This window comes from Lissotriton helveticus, chromosome 3_1 (genome assembly GCF_964261635.1).
Source record: "Lissotriton helveticus chromosome 3_1, aLisHel1.1, whole genome shotgun sequence".
Taxonomy (NCBI): Eukaryota; Metazoa; Chordata; class Amphibia; order Caudata; family Salamandridae; genus Lissotriton; species Lissotriton helveticus.
This window is the reverse complement of record NC_136061.1, coordinates 580,119,858-580,140,618: the sequence shown is the minus strand read 5'-3', so window position 1 is coordinate 580,140,618 and position 20,761 is coordinate 580,119,858.

Here is a 20,761-nt window from a genome sequence, read left to right as displayed (position 1 = left end):
CAACCTTTCTGTCGCACAAATTTCTATATCAGTGTCAGAAGTTGCGGATGCCATTCACCAAAGCTTAGGCAACAAGAACCCAGGGCTGGACGGGCTTCCCATCGACCTCATTAAACACAAACCAGATTTTTGGGCACCTCTTTTACTCAATGTTTTTAATAACTTAATAAGCACTTTTATTCCAAGCACTTGGTCTACCAGCATTATTGTGCCTATTTTTTAAAAAGGAGACCGATCCAACCCTTGCTGCTAGAGAGCAATCTCCCTGTTTAATAATACTTTGAAGATCCTCGGGAGGATTTTGTTTAACAAAATATGGTCTTGGGCTGAAAGGGAACACATTTTAAACAAATGTCAGCTGGGTTTTAAAAGTAAACTAGGAACAGTGGAGCAGTGCCTTAATTTAAAACTGATTATTGGAAAGTACACGATAGCCCAGAAGTCACCAATTTACCTGGCTTTTATGGACCTTACATCAGCTTTCGACTTTGTCAATAGGTCACGTTTGTGGTCGGTCCTTTTAAACTACGGTTGGATGAGGCATTAGTCCATTTTCTGGCATACCTGCACAGGGACTTGAAGGCACGGGTAAGGATTAGCAATGACGGGGAGGTTTCAAGGGATATCATCATTGAAAGAGGGGTCAGACAGGGGTGTGCACTGCCCCTCTTTTATTCATTCTTTACATAAATGAACTACACAATATACTGTCAGAACTTACCAAAGACGTACCTAGCATTAATGGCAATGTACTCCCCACCCTACTATATGCGGATGATGTGGTCCTAATGGGCCGCACTCCGAATGCACTATGCGCTTTAGTCAGGGCTTTTGTAGTTTTTATGGCAGACTCAGACCTTTGCATTAATTTTAAGAAATCTTTTATAATGACCCGTGGCCCAAAAAAAACATTGTATTGATTCAATAACCTCAGGTCCTGAACACTTATCACGCACCCACACTTTCCCATTTCTGGGATTAGTATTTTCTGACACTGAATCTTGGGCAGCTCATGTTGCGCATAGCAGAAGTAAATTTACAAAAGCGACAAACTCGATCTTGAGTCTTCCCCAACCCAAACAAGCAGAGGTAGTATAAGCTATAACTAAAATTTATTTGAAAAAACAGTGTATTTCCATTGCCACATATGGCGCAGAAGTTTGGGGTTTTATAAATTGCAGTGGAATCCAGAGAGAGGAAAATAGGTTCTGTCGGAAACTTCTAGGGGCCCACATTTCTTCACCTAACTTTGTGTGTCATAAGGAATTTAACTTGTTCTACATAGAAGACTTTATCAGGTCCACGCCAGCTATATTTTGGTTAAAAGTTTGGCAAGGGGAGCGTGGCCAAGATGGCGACCTAGGTGGACGCTGATCCCGAAGGCTGCCTGTACCAGGCTCCCCTAGCTGCCCAAATCCTACATACCACCTCCCAGACACACAGGAGCTCGCAGGGAAGCGAGCACACTCTCAGCGCCCAGTATATATGTGATTCTGGGGCTTGAGTAACGCAGCGGAGACCCAGGGCGAACCGACCCCAGACATTGCGAAATGACGCCCTAACGTAGAGAGAGCCAGAGCAGACGGGACCAGGGCCAATGGAAAAGACCCAGAGTTCAAGAGGTCTGGTGAGCGCGTCTGCGGTGCGCCCCCCGTCTCAGAGTGCTGCCCGATCGAGTTGCGGAGGCCCTGCAGAGCAGCGGGAGTCCGATTGTGGCCCCCGGAGGGCAGCAAGCAGCAGGTGGGCCGCAGCACCCACGGGTATGTGGAAATCGAGGCCAGGGATGTGAGGCTTACATCGGAGGGTCAGAGTTCCGGGCGCTGACCCCGGTGCCCACCAGCTGGAGTCCTTGGAGATCTGGGAGTGGAGCAAAGTCTGTGGCCTACAGGAGCGGTGAGGAGGAGAGGAGCGGCCCGGGCAGGGGCCCCAGCGCAGATCTTAACGCCAGCTAGGGCGAGCGGCAACATTTTGGAACACTGAGGCCTTGGATGGTGCGGCGTGCCGGGGCCTTGCACTTCCTTGGGGCGCCCTCATCTAAGAGAGACAGCAGCAGCGGGGTGAGCCCCCCGGAGGCACATAACTGGGGTCTGGTGGGCCGGCATCTGACCCCCACGCATTGGGCCTGCAGTGCGGACGTGGGGCTGGGGGTGGGACCTGCCGGGCCACATCCAGTTGAGAGGCAGCGCAGACAAGAGGAGGCGGTGGGCCCAAGTGAGCCGGTGGCATACTAGGGGGACCCAACATAAGAAAGTCCCACCGGGACGGGAGCCTACAGCCACATCAGAGTGCCAGAGACACCTGGGGCTGGCGAGAGGGGTTCAGGGGTTGGTGGTGGCTGCTTCCCATCCCCCCTCACACAGCCACACAGCCTCCGAACACGGAGAAGAATCCCCCCTCAGCCCACGAGGAGCGCCTCCCATCCAAGCTCACTGCCAAACTTTAGCCGAGATACAGAGGGCAGACCCCAGGCGCCCACACAAACAGGGAAGGCACGGAACTGGAGAACGATGGCCTAGCCTGGAAAAAGGGTGAGCGCACGCTGACCGACATGCTCCTCAGAGGCCCCCCCAAGTGAGATAAAGGGCCCCCTTCCCCAGTTGCGTCGAAGCACCACACGGACCGGGGAGATGGGGAGGTGCCCATCACCAAGTCATTCCTAGAGACCCTGTTCAACTCCCTGCGGGCAGATTTCCACACGCTAAAGCAGGAAGTTGCCAGGGTGGTCAGAGAGATATGCTGTGAGGTGGACGGATTAGGTGAGCGAGTGGCGGCCGTCGAGGACTCGGATCAGACTAGAAGCAAGGAAATCGAGCAGCTTCAGCAAGACCTTCTCTGCCTCTGAGACCAACAAGTAGACTTACAAGCGCATGCCGAGGATCTCGAAAACAGGTCTCGGCGCAACAACCTTCGGGTCCGAGGGGTGCCATCTAAGGCAGAAGGAGCCCTTATCACAGGGTACCTGCAAGGCTTGTTCCGGGAGATCTTGGGGGAGCCAGCGGACTTCGATGTTCGTATAGACAGAGTGCACAGAGTGGGTTTGGTGCGGTGGGCGCCCGCCCCACCGCCGGACATCCTAGCCTTTTTACCGGACTCCCCTGTAAAAGAAAGAATTATTCGCGAAGCCTGACGGACGCAACCTCTTCAATACCAGGGTTGCCCAGTGGCACTCTTCCAGGACCTGTCGGCCATCACACTTCAAAAGAGGAAAGCGTTCAAGGTTGCCACAATGTTCCTGAGGGACAAAGGGATTCCATACTCATGGGGACATCCATTTTGTCTGATTTTCAAATGGAACGGAATATTGCAACAATAAGATCCATTCAAGACACCTGCGCCCTGCTGTGTATCGAACACAATGAAGGTTCGACCTCACCAAGACTATCCCAACAATCCTCATGGGGAGGGTGGCAAAGAATCGGGTGTAAAAGGTCACGCAGAGCGGAACTAAAACCAGACCCAGCCACTATGTCACAAGAACGAGCCATGGCCATCCAGGTAGTGTCCAGGGACACATCGCCAACGGAATCACTTGCCTGAGCGATGGGGACTCTTTTGCACGACAACACTAGTCCGGGGAGGGGGAGCGGGGGGCCATAAAGGTTGCACGACTACGCACCCAGCTAGCAAACGTCACCACAGGCCTGCGATACGGGTTTTCAGGCCTGGGACTATGACACATGGTTGAGGGTTTATAGTTGGAGTTGGGGTGGGGAGTGGAGGGGTGAGATTCCAAAGTTGGCATGTTGGGGAGAAGGTGATGGGGGCGGTTTGTTGGGATAGGGGGTTGGAGTGGGGGGGCCGTTGGGGAGGAAGGGAAGGGGGCAAGGAGGGCACCGGTGTGTTGCACACATGGGGGGATTCCAAGAACTGCCAGAATCAGACTGTGCCCCGAGAAGCGACAACTATCACATTAATGGGAACCATGTCTGCCTACACCCTTAAAGTCATTACCTTGAACGTAAAGGGGCTCAATAACCCTGTCAAGCGGCGGGCGGTGTTATCTTACTTGGAGAACTTGGGCGATCCGATCTGCTTATTCCAGGGACTGGCCCAGAATGCGCTCCAGTGCTTTCCCTCGCCAATTCTACTCTTCCACTAATAAGAAAAAAGTGGGGGTTGCCATTCTGTTCGCTAGTCACTTCAAAGGCCGAGTGGGGGACAGGGTCGCAGAAATTAAGGGCAGGCTTCTAGCTTATACTGTGCGGGTGGGGGACATGTGGGGGACATGTCCATGGTCATTGGATCTATATACGCCCCAAACTCCGGGCAAGAGTCGTTCCTCAAGGGGGCCCTGTCAGACACCATTGAATTTCCGACATGTTACACACTAGTGGGTGGTGATCTCAACCTGGTGATGGACCATGACAAGGATAGATCAGGTCACCGATATGGCGCCACTGGGGCCATTTCCCTGGAGGGAAGGAAATGGTTGGCTGGCAGAGGAGCTTTCTGACATCTGGCGGGAGGCACAGCCCCTCACTACTCAATACACTTTCTATTCACATGTGCACCGCACATACGCTAGACTAGATCATTTCGTGGGGTCCCCTGATCTTGCCGCAACGGTAACGGGCGTAGACATAGTCCCCGCAGCCCTCTCAGATCTCCTACAATGACAAGGGGTTACCCAACAATTGCACAAACGCATCACGGAATACCTAGCACTTAATGACACGCCTGATGCTCCGGTGACGGCGGTATGGGGAGCACTAAAAGCGTTGGTGCGGGGAGATCTCATTGCGATTTCGGCAGCAGAGGCTAAGGACCGTAGGGATAAACAGGAGGCACTTTCGCCCCAAGTGTCAGAACTAGCGAGGGTACACAGCTGCACCGGGGCCCCCAGGCTGTGGCGGCAACTAAAGGCGGCCAGGGCGCAACTAGGGGGACTGGATTTAGATCGCGCGGAATACGCGGCCCTTCGGCTGCGACATACTTACCACGTGGGAGGCGATAAAACCGGGCAACTGCTAGCGAGTAAGCTCAGGGCGCGGGTTCAGAGGTCTAAAGTCACCACTATACAGGGCATCCATGGACAAGAGCTCCAAGAAGACGTTAAAATTGCTGATGCCTTTCGGGCCTTCCATGCCTCGCTCTACAATGCGGATCTATCTCTAGATGCCGAGAGGGAAAATTACCTCAACGAGGCGGCGGTCACGGCGCTCAATGAGGCAGGCTTCCTTGGACGCACCTATCCAGACGGAGGAAATGATATCCGCGATAGTGCGCCTGAAGCCTCTGAAAGCGCTAGGGCCCGACGACTTCTCCTACGGGTTTTACAAGACATTCTGCCCCCTTCTGGCTCCACTCTTGACTAAGCTATTTAATTCTTTTCAAGGGCCGGGCTCCATTCCCCCGACATGCTAGCGGCCAATGTCATAGTACTGCCCAAGCCGGGCAAAGATGCTACGCAATGCGCCGCTTACAGGCCCATTTCTTTGCTCAATCTTGACCTTAAGCTTTTTACAGGAATCTTGGCAGCAAGACTAGGACCGTGTTTACCAGGCATCATAGAGCCCAATCAGTCGGGGTTCATCCCTAATAGGCAGTGCAGTGACAACACCAAGCGACTCCTCCATGTCATAGACAAGGCCCACTTTAATAACTCCGATGCGGTGCTACTTTCTGTCGACTCTGAGAAAGCGTTTGACAGGGTGGACTGGGGATTTCTTGACAAGATGCAAGTGCGATTTGGTATTGGGGATCGCTTCAGAGCTTGGGTTGCCAGCTGCTATGACGCGCCCCGGGCTTCCGTCCGGGTCAACGGCATTGGTTCACAACCCTTTGACATAAAACGAGGCACCAGACAGGGGTGTCCACTCTTGCCTCTACTCTTTGCACTATATAGAGAACCACTTGCGCAAAGAATCAGGGATAATCCTGATATAGCTGGCATTACGTTCAGGGGCGAACCGCATACCATCAGCCTTAACGCTGATGACATCTTGGCGGCTCTGGATAATCCCAAACAGTCAGTGCCCACTTTTCTGAAAGAAATAGAGGCCTTTGGGAAAGTATCGGGGTTCAAAATGAATACGGGCATGTCGGTGATCCTCCCGCTAGGCCGAAACGCTCGCAAGTCGGCTGGTGGACCATTGACATACGGGGGACTGTCTTCTCGCACCTCGATTCCCTACCTGGGTATCACCTTGACACCAAGTACAGCACAGACTGTCGACCAGAACTATTCGGATCTCTACTCCCAAATTCAGGGGGACCTGAGGAAATGGCGACAACATCCGCTCTCGCTGTTGGGTCGGGTAGCGGCGATCAAAATGTCCCTGCTGCCCAAAGATCTATATATATTCCAGACCATTCCCATGACTCCACCGATAGGAATGCTAAAGAAGTTGCAAGACGCCATACAGCAGTTCAAGGAAAAGCGTCCGCGGATCCGAAGAGATCTCGCTCAACGGGTGCCGCAAGAGGGGGGTCTGGGGATTCCTAATCTGCTGAGATATTTCCAAGCGACGCAGCTACGCTAACTTTTAGAATGGAATTGCCAGATAAGAGATGGCTCTCCCAGGACACAGCGATGACACAGACGTTGCTTTGGAAGATTCCCTTCCTGAAACGTTTGGATCGACCGGCATACCTTAATAGGTCGCCCATCACTCGCACGTTACTCAAAGTATGGGTGGGGTGGCAGTCAGAGGGGGACTCACCACCTTCCCTTGACCAATCACACCGCTCTTTCACAACGCTACCTTTGCACCGGAGATGGAGCCTCAGGTATTGGAGCAATGGAGGGTTTCGGGCTGCAGGTCGGCGGGACACCTTTTCGACTTGGATTGCTTCATCCAACTCAATGACGTAAAAGACATGTATAACCTATTTGCCCCACGGCACTTTCATTTTCAGATCAGGCACTGGTTGACACAGCCCGACACGCGGCCACTAGTAGGTAGACGACTCACGGCCTTCGAGAAATGGCTCTACACGAAAAAGAAACGGTAGACAGGCGATTATAGACCTCTATAAAATGGTCGGCCCTGAGCCGCCTCCACACCGTTCGGCAGGCCAGAGCAGGTGGGAAGCAGAGTTAGGGAGAAGCCACCCAGATAAGGAGTGGAGGGATATATATTATAGGACACTCCACACAGCCAGAAACACAACCAGTAGAGAAACAGCAGTTAAGGTCACTTCCTATTGGTACCTGACGCCAGCCCGACTAAACAAAGGTAACCCACTCCCAACATGCTGGAGGGGCTGTGACGAACCTGGGACTCTAACCCACCTACTTTGGGATTGCGTAGAAGTGAGGGACTACTGGACGGAGGTTCTAGACGACATAAACACACACTTTGACACAGACATTCCTAGGTTTCCAGCCTACACACTGCTAGGTCTCCTGAACACACTCACCTTCCCACTAAAATCCATTAGAGGAAAGCAAATGGGGTTGGCAATGGGGGCAGCAGTCCAGCACATCCTCTTGCTCTCTGGTACTTCAAGGCATCCCTCACACACAGGATGGCTCCACAGACTCTGGTATATATTGGGCATGGAACGAATCCAGGCAACTCTCTCGCAATCCACAGCATCATTTACTACTGTTTGGCAGCCATTCCTGGCTCTGCTAACCAAAGAATTCAATGAAATCACATGCCCGAAGTACCTACGCGTTCTGTGGCTCACTGACATACCCTCCATAGAGGATGTCCCCACGTGATGGGTTAAAGGCAGTCACTATGTTCCTGCACCCCTACACGGCACAGAAGCGACACACCGGGAGGGGGAGGAGGGAGGGTGGAAGGGAGTTGGGGGTTTTGGGGATCTTGGGGGGAAGGAGGGGGTTGTCAATTCATGGGGTGGGTTGGTACACCGATTGTTAAGGCCTGCCCCAAATATGCGCTCATGGACACAGTACCTCCATACGTTTTCCGAGCTCATACAACTCTCGCTACGGGGGTGGCGGGGTACTTAAAGGATGGATATTCAACAGGGGCATGTGATTATTGTACTGCACTGTACCTAATGCACTGGAAAATCAATAAAACAAAGTTAAACACAAAAAAAGTTTGGAAAAATCCAGCAGCGACCTTGACAAGGGAGATTATAGCTGACTGCCTCAACTGCGACAAGGGAGGGTGCATACCCTGGCTTTTTGCTGTTAGAAAAAGTGTAACTAGCGTAAATCTAGAGCATGTCTTTTTGAATCCTTTGGGTAAGAGGGAATAAATAAAAAGGTCCTTATGGATGCACTATATGAATCTTATAAAAATGCTAGATATGCCACAGAGCACTCAAAATCATCTGTTGCTATGTATATGTCGCTAGTGGAGGCTAACAGCCCCCTAACCTATATGCCATATAAATATCTTCTAAAGAATACAAGTCACTGGGAGAGAGATGTTTGCTCTTTCGCCTCAGAGACGGCACCCTAAATACTCACTTTGCTTCCCTTTGGGATTCAATATTAATCTCAAGCAAATGCCTTGTCCCTTTAGCACTCGTAGCAATCAAACGATGTTACAGTTTTTATTTTTCTGTAATTTTGATCAAAAATATACAAAACAATACTTGATCCCCTATTTTAAGGCAACTGCAAATATTAATTATAGAACAGCCTATTTGGAAATTCTCGAGAGGGACGACTTGATTTTCCGCGTCAGCTCCTTTCTGACAGTGGAGGTTTGCTCACGTGCTTCCAAGAGCACTTTGTAACACATTTAAGTGTACCTAAACACACAATACCGTCTTCACTGCATGAATCTACCTTTACTTTATAGTATAGAACATCAAACGAAAGTGTTCCCTGTGAACTGGACTACCCTAAAAGATTACATTTAATTGAACATTATATTACGCTGCTAAAACTGTTTACAATTGACCGCACTTTATTATAATATGCTGCTATCTGTTTGTCGAACCTCTGAAAGTGTTCAACACTATTATGTTGCATTGTGCCCATTTTTAACTCATCTGATGATAACGTGTTTTTGTATAACATGTTCTTTTAATATATGCTCATAATTGAAGTTTTTGTAATTTGATAATTCCCTTTTTATCTATTGTATTTATACTGTGTTTTTTAACAAAATTGTACTGTTGCTGGTATTCTCGACCTGTGCTTTTATGGATATTTTATATCCGAATAAAGATTATTGAAATCCACAAAAGATTAGAAAATTGTCTACAGTGGTTGCTCGTTTATCAATGGATACTGCTGGTGAATTTTTAATGATTGATTTGGAAATGGTTGCTATGAAAACCATGGTTTTACAAAATAGACTTGCCTTAGATGTATTATTGGCAAAAGAGGGCGGAGTCTGTAGTATGCTGAAAATTAAAAAATGTTGCACAAATATTCCTGATAAAAGTAGAGTTCTAGAAGGATATATATGCAACATTACTCATTTACTTGATGATTTAGCAAAACTGAAGGTTGATGGTACTTGGGAGAAACTTGGTACGGGTTTCTCTTCTTTAGGTAATTGTTTTTCAACATTTACTAAGAGTTTATTAGGGAGAATACTAACACCAATAGTTGCTGTTGCTGCTGGCATACTAATGGTATTATTACTTTAGAAATGCTGCAAGAATAAAACAAAAGATGTAAAGCGAAGAGCGAGAAAAAGGAAGAGAGAAGAAATAGAAATGGAGGGTCGGAAGGGTGTTTGTTATAGTGTCATGAAAGATTTAGAGGGTGTTAGGTTAAAACAGATGCGGACAATGGACTCTGCATTCTAAAATTATGTTATCAGATTGTAATCTCATAAGGGTATTGTGATGGTTTGGGATACCATCAGATGAGGATTAATGGAGCATGATTTTTGTAAATAAAATCTGCTCGCTGTAATCCACTCTAATAAATGCTTTTTATAATGTGTGTGGAATTACTAACTAAAGTTTGATTTTCTAACTCAAAATAATAAGAATGATAACTGTATGTTATTCTATTGTCCTAACTGCAGAAAAATGGAGAAAATGTTTTATTCTTTGTGAAAGTATAATGTAGGCCTTTAGAAATTATTCTATTTTTGGTAAGATAATGTAGGCTTTAGAATTTTTAGAGGATGCTTTTCCGTGCTCCTGTCCTTCAGATGTTACAAATGCTTCCTTAAAGTACAGATATTTTGCCTAAGTTTTTAGAGTTTTTTTCTGTTATGATTATTGTGAATCTAACCTGTATTTTTTATGAACCAAATAATGATATTCTAATTTGTATTTGAGCTTGACTATTCATATTATGAAATAACAAGAAAAGCCTAAAAGAAAAGAATAGTGATTGTCTTTATTTCTGAGTTTTTAAAGTTATTTGGACATGTTTCTAATTACTAATGTTTAGAATATTTCTTCATTGTAGGTCCTCGTGGAGAAATAGCATTCCGTCTTACATTATTTAGTCCCTTTTAGCTCTACCAAAGATTCATCGGAGGACCTTTGATATTGCTAACTGAATAATATTGACTTATGGGCCCTTATGGTGTGGAGAAGTGTAATGACAAAAATCCCCCAATGCTTCCACTGCATCACATCTGTCCCTGTGTCTTTGTGCATGCTTGCATCTGTCACTGTCTGTGCTTTTGCACCATTCCATCTGTCGCCCTGTGCGTGTGCAGGCTTGTATCTGTCTCTATCCAGAGTACACTTGCATCTTTCGCTGTCTGTCTGCATGCACGGTTGCGCCTGTCCATGCTTACAACTGTCTCTTCTTGTCCGTGTGCATACTTGCATCTAGCTCCATGTCTGTCCATGTGCACACTTGCATCTATCATTACGTCTGTGCGTGTGCAAATTCAGATATGTATCTGTCTGTATGCGCCTGTCTGTCCGCCTGTGTACACGCATGCACCTATCCATGTTTCTCCGTGTGCACATTTGCATCTGTCCCCAGGGTTGGATTGAGATTGAAAATCGGCCCGGGCACGAAAAAAAAAATCGGCCCACATTTGCATAATCACTCCTCAAATCACTGCTTTGGCGTAATCTTATAAAAAAAACTTTAGGAGGGGTGGGGGTAAAATAATGCACGCAAACAAACAAGTTAGGCCACTTCTACTCGGGCCCCCTGTCCCCACTCAACATGTGCATACATTAATGGACGGCCAGCGAGACAAAGGGAGTGACACCTCTGCCTGTTGCTAAACGGAGGTAACGAGCGCCCATCGGCCTCTAGAAAGGCCACTCAAACACCCACTGGCTGTTTGCACAATAGAGACAGCGCCCAAATAGCCCCCAGGCTGCTCAAAAAAGCAGCCCACAGCAGAACTCGGACACTGGCCCCTCGGGCATTGCCCGAATGCCCGCGTTACCAATCCGACCCTGTCTGTCCCTCACCTGTGTGTGCACGCTTGCATCTGTCACTGTGTCTGTCCGTGTGCATACTTACGTCTGTCCCGGTTTGTCCGTGCAATAGGGCAGTGAGGCGCCCACTTAAGCAGCTTAAGCGGGGGTGGCCCGCCATGGGACTGGTGGGCTGGTGAACTTGATCCCAACAAAACGGTAATTAGTCATTTGAGCCCTCTTCCGTCTGAGAAATCATAAAATGACGAACAAAGGGGACAACGCGGAGAGAGGAAGAAACGGAAAAAGTGCACATGAGAGAAAGATAAGAAAAGAAAAAGGATCAGACAAAATAGGGGTAGAAGGTGAAGAAAAAACAGGCGGAAAAAGGAAGGGTGATAGGAAGAACAGTAAAAGGAAATTAGAACAAGCATTTGCAATGCAATAGGTCTCGCATTTGCGAGAGTTTGAGCTATTGGCATTATAAATGACAATCAGCCTTATTCATCAACGGGCCGTTTTGCGAGCCCCTAATAGCGATTCATAGCGAATCGCTATTAAGGACTCGCAAAACGGTATTCATGTAGGAATTGCTAAATAAATAGCGATTCCTACACATTCCTTATTTGCGAGTAGCAAATTGCTAATCGCAAATAAGGAATACTCCCCATTCATTCCTATGGGCCAAAAGGCCCATAGGAATGAATGGGGAGTATTCCTTATTTGCGATTAGCAATTAGCTAATCGCAAATAAGATAGCGATTTAAAGGGTGCCAGGGGTGTCCAAAGGACACCCTGTAGCACCCCTTAAAAGCAAATTGAAACAGGTGTTGCGCACACACATGTCCAAAGGACATGTGTGTGTGCAACATGCAACTTAGAAAAATGCTTTTAAAAGCATTTTTCTAAGTTTTTGCTATTTACCGAGAGGTCTGACCTCTCGGTAAATAGCGGCCCAAAATTGCTTTTTCGCAATTTTAAAATGCTTCATGAATTGCATTTAAGGAATCTCAAATAGAGATTCCTTAAATTCAATTCTTCGCAAATGTGCGAATTCTTAAATAACGATTTTTGCATTTGGGATGATGAATCCCAAATGCAAAAATTGCACTCGCAAAAGGCAAGATTCTGAGAATCTTGCCCTTTGCGAGTGCAATTTAGCTTCATGAATCAGGCTGTTAGTCTTTACTCTGCAAGTACCTATTATTTTTGTTCCACTAGGTTAGCTACTGTCACTGTGGTGGAAGTGAAACCTCGAGTTATTTGACCTTGAAAAATATGTAAGGGTGAGCCTCGTCCTGATCATTAATTATAGTTAGTCGCCCCTGTACTGGCGAGAAGTCCTGGATGATTTGGCGCAGATGGGGCTCACACCGCTCCCACCGAGGGGAGCAGTTGTCACATTGATGGCGTCACCCTGCTTTCTGCTTCTCTTGTGGTAATGACAGTCTTCTTACAAGCCACAAGCTTTTTCCTTTTTTCTGTAAGTGTTGTTTACATTACCAGCTAAATGCCCTGAAAGACTTTATAAAACATAGCTAATTTGGGTTTGAGGGAACTTAAGTGAGTGACATCACAACGTCAAGTCTTATTGCCAGCAAAAATTAATGGAAATGAGGAGCAGCCGCAGAAGGTAGCATCCTTTTTGTTTGTTTCTGGGTCCTCTGTTTAAAATGCATATTTCGCCTTTCGAGCTTTATTTAATATGCAGTACGAAGGCCAGAATCCACGCATGCACATTGAATATAGATCTGTGTGATCTAAACCATTTTTAAAAAAGGGGAGCGGGGCGCACTCATCCTCAAGTAACCCTGCATCGCCCAAAAAAATAATGAAACTGCGTTTTGTGCTAGCTCGGATCATCTGTTGGGGGATGCAGCGGGGAAGGGCAAAGCAAAAAGGAAAGACTAGGGGTGGAGAGTGTGGCAGAGTGAGTCTCAACAAAGAAATTGTAAATGAAAATAATAGCTAATGACACAGACGGAAGCAGAGAGAGAGGATATGAAAGCGGGTGCTGTGCTTAAAGTGAAAGCGAGGCGCCCGCTCAGATAAAAGTTATCTGCATGCGGCCCATAAAGCGAGCTCCATGCTAATTTAAAAAAAAACAATAAAAGCGATCTCCTGCTAAAATATTAGGCATGGTGCCCGTGTTGTTAATATAAAAGCGGGTACCATGCTGAAACCTAAAGCGTGCCATCCAGGGAGGATGGACGGAGGGGCTGCAGCCCCAAGTCCGCCATTGTGCAGTGTGTATTAATTGATTTGGGTGAGCCACACATAACTAAAGAAATGCGCTGCCAACATTCTGGAACATAAAGCTGCCTCACCTTTGAAAAAAGAACGTAAAGAAGGGTTTAGAAACGCAGTGCTTTAATGGTGTAGCTGCCATTCTTGAATCAAAACCATAAGCAAACATAAAACTCTGCCCTGCTGCTTGAAAAAAACGGTTGCAGATTGCACGAAAGAATATTGTGCCTGTAACAGGAGAAAGTCATTTAAGAAAATTGTGCTCACAGACTGTAAATAAAACATACAGAGTAACAACACAAGTAAACGGGCCTGTCCTCACGGGAGGCTATAGAAGTAGAAAAGGAAGAAGTAAGAAGGGACCACTAAGCCTATTTACAAATCAAAAGCCATCACTTACGAAGGACAGTAACAGGAGCCAATTAAAAAGATGAGCATAAAATGGGCAGAGCTTCATTCAAGTCCATACCTGAATACAGCATGTCTTGAAGAGATAGCGCAAGCACTACCTAGGTGACACCTAACAAATCCATACCTGAATAAACCTTGTTTCGAGGAGACAGCATAAACGCTATAAAAAATATAAAAAATAACACTATAAAAAATATTCCCCCTTGACCTATACAATTCTAACGATATACCTCCAACACTTTTACTTTTATACTTTAGTACATAGTGGCAACATCAACATTTTTTGGGATTTATAGTTTTATTATTTTTTATTTAGTTATATTTTATAGTACAAAATTTGTCATTTATCAATTTGTCATCTCAATTTATACATTTCCAAAAACACATTATATAAAACACATAGTACTACAATGAAATCATTAAAAAACCATTCCATGCAGAGAAAGCAAATTGAGAAAAGATAACATTCTTACAAATACATACACCCTACTCTCATCATACATACTACATTCACTCCTAATTCTGCGTCTGAGGGATCGCAGATTGAAGTGCGAATTTGTACGCAAGGTCGACGCGTTTCGGCGGTATAAAACCACCTTCCTCAGGACCTTTCTTGCAGAATACTCAGATATTCAAAACGATATTTTATGACCCCTGCATGGTCGGGTATCTGTAACGATAAATGATATACATTTGCATCACTTATTCCTTCTAATTCATAATATTTCTACATCAATTCAATAAATTGCGTTGCCCTATGTACACCAAAAGAAACAGCTTATTTGCACATATTATTATTTAGTTATTTTATCTCTTGTAAAGTTAGACCTGAACCAACAATGCCACATCACCGCGTTGCTCTCATCATGGACGAAAAACCTTTTATCAATTGAGACAAGCACCTTTAGACCAATATGAGTGGTTTTAAAGATTACATACACGTGCTCGTCAACTATGCCATTCTCAGAGATGGCTCATGAGGTAAAGACTATTTTCTATGTATACATTTATTTCCACATTTCCATTTATGAAGACTGACACCTAGAGAAAGTTAGACAGAGTCTTAACATATAGTGTACCTTCAATTTATCAATGGACTTGCACCCTGCTTCGATCGCAGATTCAGAGCTTTTTGAGATTATACTTTTGGGAGTTCCTGTATCAGAGCAAAAACAGCTTATATCACTTGTCTATTACACTAAAACTTTATAAAGGAGTTGTTTTCCTTTTGTTCGTATTCAGAGCGCTTACCAATTATGTCAGGCAGCGATCCTTCAGGTAGTTACAGACACGAAAGATTGTTGTCTTCCTTTAGTTTAAAAACCGGTGTTTGCCTGCAGAAACCCAAACAAAAAGACTGATTGATCAGCTTACGTACGGATAATCTACTCTTGTGGGTTGACACGTTCTGAGCAGTGCAGTATCATTGTTGCTCTCTATTGGACACAAGGCATTTTTTTATTACTTATTCCATGTTGTGGTGACTTTTTGTAAAAAATAGTCGTGAGGAGTGAGTATTTTTTGCACTTCCTTTTGCGTGTTTAGCATTTTTCACAAAAAATAAAGTATGGAAACCTTTGGATTCTCAGATGCTGATTTCAGCTCACTATTGGGCCATGTGGTAGATAAGAACAATACCACCAGCAACACCTTAGGTGACAATAGTGAATGGCAGAATTTACTTAATCTCAGGAAGAGAGCTAGACGCATTGAATCACACGCATATTATATGCGGGAATATCTACTAGCAGGGGTCATTCCAACTGGCCTTAGAGTAAGGAATGCTCCAGCGTTATTCATTGAGATACGAAAAATTTTAGAACGATGGTCTCTGATATCCAATCGCTGTTCCAGAGATTGGATGTTATTAATTATAGAGACGGCCGGGACATTCTTATCACTTTGAATGATGAAATTCTAAAATTAGAGGAAAAATTAAAATCGTCAGATGCAGTAGAGGATGCCAAAGAAAAATTAGATAAAATACAAACAGACATGAAAGATTTTGAAATTTATCTAACAAACAAGAAAACGGAGAAACTGAAGAATGATGTGAGGTGGTTTTCTAAGGAGAAAATTTATCCTTACCTAAACCCAAGTTATTATCAAGGAGGCAATTCTAACGAGTTCCCACCAAACTTTCCTCCTAGAAAGAACTATACTAATTTTTCTGACACTGGTTCGTCAGGATCTGACAGTGATAACTTTGGTAACCCCGGCCCTAGTGGAGGGGGATATAATTCTGGATCTTTTCAAGGAAGGCAAGGACAGCGTAACTTCCATAACAGGGTTTTTTTTATCAAGGGGCCCATACAGGGGCAGACAAGTACATTGGCAACAACACAGAGGGAACACACACACCTCGACCCCACAACCTCAACAACGGTATGTAAAGACCAGGAACCAACAGTACTGGTGGTAGGGGCCATACAAGAAGATAGGCTAGTTAATAATACCAGATCCTATCTATAACCTCTCATCCAGTCAATTAAAAGACGAGGAGTCGTCAGTTTTGAGCAAAGGTCTTTCATTTGTTCCGTTTACCGCATTGAATAAATTCAAACTACATGTTGACCTCCATGCCTTTTTTAGAAAGGTCAGATTAAAAAAAAAATTTCAAGGGAGAGACTCAATAGATGAGGAAGAAAATCTTTCTATTTGTAAACCTCCTTCCGTTTTTTCGCCCACACTGGATATGGTTGGCCCAGAAGTTCAGATTTTTGAAAGACAGGTCCTGACAGATGTAAATAGACTTTTAACCAGACCAGAGAGGTTCAAGTATAACCTTACGAAACAGGAAAACCTGGCACTCAGGGACCTTGGAAATAACATGAATTTGGTAATAAAACCCTGTGATAAGGGAGGTGGTATTCTGGTGTTTGATAGAGTGGACTATGATAACAAAATGAGAGAGATGTTATCAAACACAGAACATTATAGACCTGCAACCACCAGAGAATTACTCAGATTAAGTGGGTCAATTGGTGAAATGACACAAGAAGCCTTCACTAATGGATATATATGTGATAAGGAACTGCAATTTCTGAATAAAGTCTGTCCTATCACTCCAGCCATGTATGGTCTTCCTAAGACCCATAAAAATGAAATCGACCCACCCCTACGCCCCATCATATCAACCATTGGTTCTAACACCGAACCATTATCTAAATATGTAGACACCTTTTTATGCCCCTTAACTCAGAAATATGAGTCATTTGTGAAAGACACAGGTGACATGATAAATAAAATTGAGGGCCTGGCATTTGATCCTGCGATTGACATCCTCGTGACGCTTGACATTGAGGCGTTGTACACCAACATCCCTCAATGTCAAGCGTTACAAGCAGTGACTGCACTACTGCAGAGATATCCCCAAAACAGACCAGATGAATTTATCATCCAATGCTTAGAAATTGTGCTCCTGAATAATTTTTTTGAGTATGAGGGAAACCTTTTCAAGCAAATAAAGGGCACAAGCATGGGCGCTTCTTGTGCGCCGTCGGTGGCGAACACTTACATGGGTGAGTGGGAGAGGAAAAACATTTTTAACCCAAATGCCCCCTTTTTCGAGAACGTCTCCGTTTGGAGACGATTTATCGATGATATTTTTTTTATTTGGCATGGGGAGGTTACACAATTGGAAGAGTTCATTCTCTGGCTTAATGCTAGTGATGTAAATCTTAAATTTACCTCTAATTATAGCCAGGAAAGAGTCGAGTACTTAGACATTACGATTGAAGGGAAAGATGGAGCTCTAAAAGTAAGTCTTTTTCGAAAGCCAACGGCAAAGAATACTATTCTCCAGTTTGAGAGCTTTCACCCCCATTGTCAGAAGGACTCCATCCCCTTTGGGGAATTCCTTCGTATTCGACGCAACTGCACATCCCTCTTAGACTATGATAACCACAGCAAATCTCTAAGGGAAAGACTAATAGAAAGGGGTTACCCCCATCGCTTAGTTCGCCAAGCGTTTAAGAGGGCGAGATATTACGACAGAGATGTTTTGCTGAAAAATAAGAGTAATAAGAGTCAAGACAAAATTGTATGTGTTGTAAATCATTCCACACTCAATTACAAGATTAAAAACATAATTAATAAAAACTGGAGAATCTTGGAAGTCGAAGGCGAAACGAATCTAGAGAAACCATTGGTGACATATCGACGCAATCAGAATCTGAGAGATCGTCTGGTTCATACCAGACGTAAAACTGTCCCAGTAGAGAAACAAACAACTCTGACGAATGGAGATACGATTCGTGGTAATCACAGATGTGGCAACTGTCATGCTTGTGATTCCGCGATCATAGGCAATAATCTCCAACACAATGACAAAATGATTATTCTAAGATCATTTACAAATTGTCGTAGTAAAAATATTGTCTATTATATTGTATGCCCATGTGGGTTGGCATACATAGGTGAGACAGGACGCGAATTCAGGCTAAGGTTTAGCGAACATAAATCGTCAGTAAGAACGAACAAGCTGACATCACCTCTGACCCAACACTGTATAGATCAAAATCATAATGAGTCAGAATTGAAGTGGTGCATTCTTGAAAAAATTCAATGTAGGAAAGGTGAACTACCTGAAAGAACTAGGAAAAAGCGAGAATGCTTTTGGATTTTTTACTTTGATAGTGTCAGAAGGGGCCTTAACGAAAATATATCTTGGTATGTGACAGAATAATTCCCACAGGCAGAATAAACATCTTAAAAACATACTGAGAAAGGTATCGAGAGATAAGGATTATTATGCCTATATTATATCATACAAAAGTGATGCAGGAGATTTCCACTTTTGTCCATATGCTGAATTTTGGTTTCCTTTGATAAATATATGGCACTCTAATAAATTCGATCACATCCTTTCCGGTAATAGCACTCCAATGATACCAAATCTGAGTGATTAAATTCTTGGCAATCTGAAATAACAAGCAGGGTATATTGTTATATTTACTTTCCTTTGTATATCTCACCTTTTTTCTTAAAAACCTGCCACCAACACTAAAATAATGTCCTCAATGAAAATTGTAATGTATGGGTATGGTAAATAAGGACATAATAATAAGAGAGACAAACACAATATATTAAAATGGAAACATCGATTAGAATACCACTTAGCAATGGCTGTCCTGTTTACGATCACGTGACCGTGTCTGAGGCGCTTTCAGTGACGACATGTAGCCGACAGAAGAGTGGTAAATACAATCTAACACCACTTAATAATGGCCGCCATGGTTTCGACCATGTGACTATCTTCGTGGCGCCAAAACACCTCATATATAGCTAAAGTAGATCAGTAATACTCCAGGTTTCCGCAGTGTTACGAAGATACACTGACTGGATTTACACCGGTACTACGGGAAAGATGCAAAAGTAAGTAAAATATAGGTGGGGCCAGAAGTGTGTAATAGTTGAAACCAAGGATAGTAGCTCAATAGACAATTAAAAATTTGAACGCTCGTGTCTGACGAGTATGTTTTATCGTCTATTTCAGCTTACGATAAATCACGTCTCCCCGAATTAAAATATTGAAGGACGCGGTTGCGATTCATTTCGTGTAAAACATCCGATGGTAGAAGTCCCTTTTTCTGGAGGGTTTTAAAGAACCCAAAAATAAGGTCAGTAATAATATCGTTAGTGCATGTAAAATATTTAAGCGCCTCACAGCGTCAGGTACCGTTTAGATTGGGTCTTTTTGTTTGAGTTTCTGCAGGCAAACACCGGTTTTTAAACTAAAGGAAGACAACAATCTTTCGTGTCTGCAACTACCTGAAGGATCGCTGCCTGACATAATTGGTAAGCGCTCTGAATACGAACAAAAGGAAAACAACTCCTTTATAAAGTTTTAGTGTAATAGACAAGTTATATAAGCTGTTTTTGCTCTGATACAGGAACTTCCAAAAGTATAATCTCAAAAAGCTCTGAATCTGCGATCGAAGCAGGGTGCAAGTCCATTGATAAATTGAAGGTACACTATATGTTAAGACTCTGTCTAACTTTCTCTAGGTGTCAGTCTTCATAAATGGAAATGTGGAAATAAATGTATACATAGAAAATAGTCTTTACCTCATGAGCCATCTCTGAGAATGGCATAGTTGACGAGCACGTGTATGTAATCTTTAAAACCACTCATATTGGTCTAAAGGTGCTTGTCTCAATTGATAAAAGGTTTTTCGTCCATGATGAGAGCAACGCGGTGATGTGGCATTGTTGGTTCAGGTCTAACTTTACAAGAGATAAAATAACTAAATAATAATATGTGCAAATAAGCTGTTTCTTTTGGTGTACATAGGGCAACGCAATTTATTGAATTGATGTAGAAATATTATGAATTAGAAGGAATAAGTGATGCAAATGTATATCATTTATCGTTACAGATACCCGACCATGCAGGGGTCATAAAATATCGTTTTGAATATCTGAGTATTCTGCAAGAAAGGTCCTGAGGAAGGTGGTTTTATACCGCCAAAACGCGTCGACCTTGCGTACAAATTCGCACTTCAATCTGCGATCCCTCAGACGCAGAATTAGGAGTGAATGTAGTATGTATGATGAGAGTAGGGTGTATGTATTTGTAAGAATGTTATCTTTTCTCAATTTGCTTTCTCTGCATGGAATGGTTTTTTACTGATTTCATTGTAGTACTATGTGTTTTATATAATGTGTTTTTGGAAATGTATAAATTGAGATGACAAATTGATAAATGACAAATTTTGTACTATAAAATATAACTAAATAAAAAAATAATAAAACTATAAATCCCAAAAAATGTTGATGTTGCCACTATGTACTAAAGTATAAAAGTAAAAGTGTTGGAGGTATATCGTTAGAATTGTATAGGTCAAGGGGGAATATTTTTTATAGTGTTGTTTTG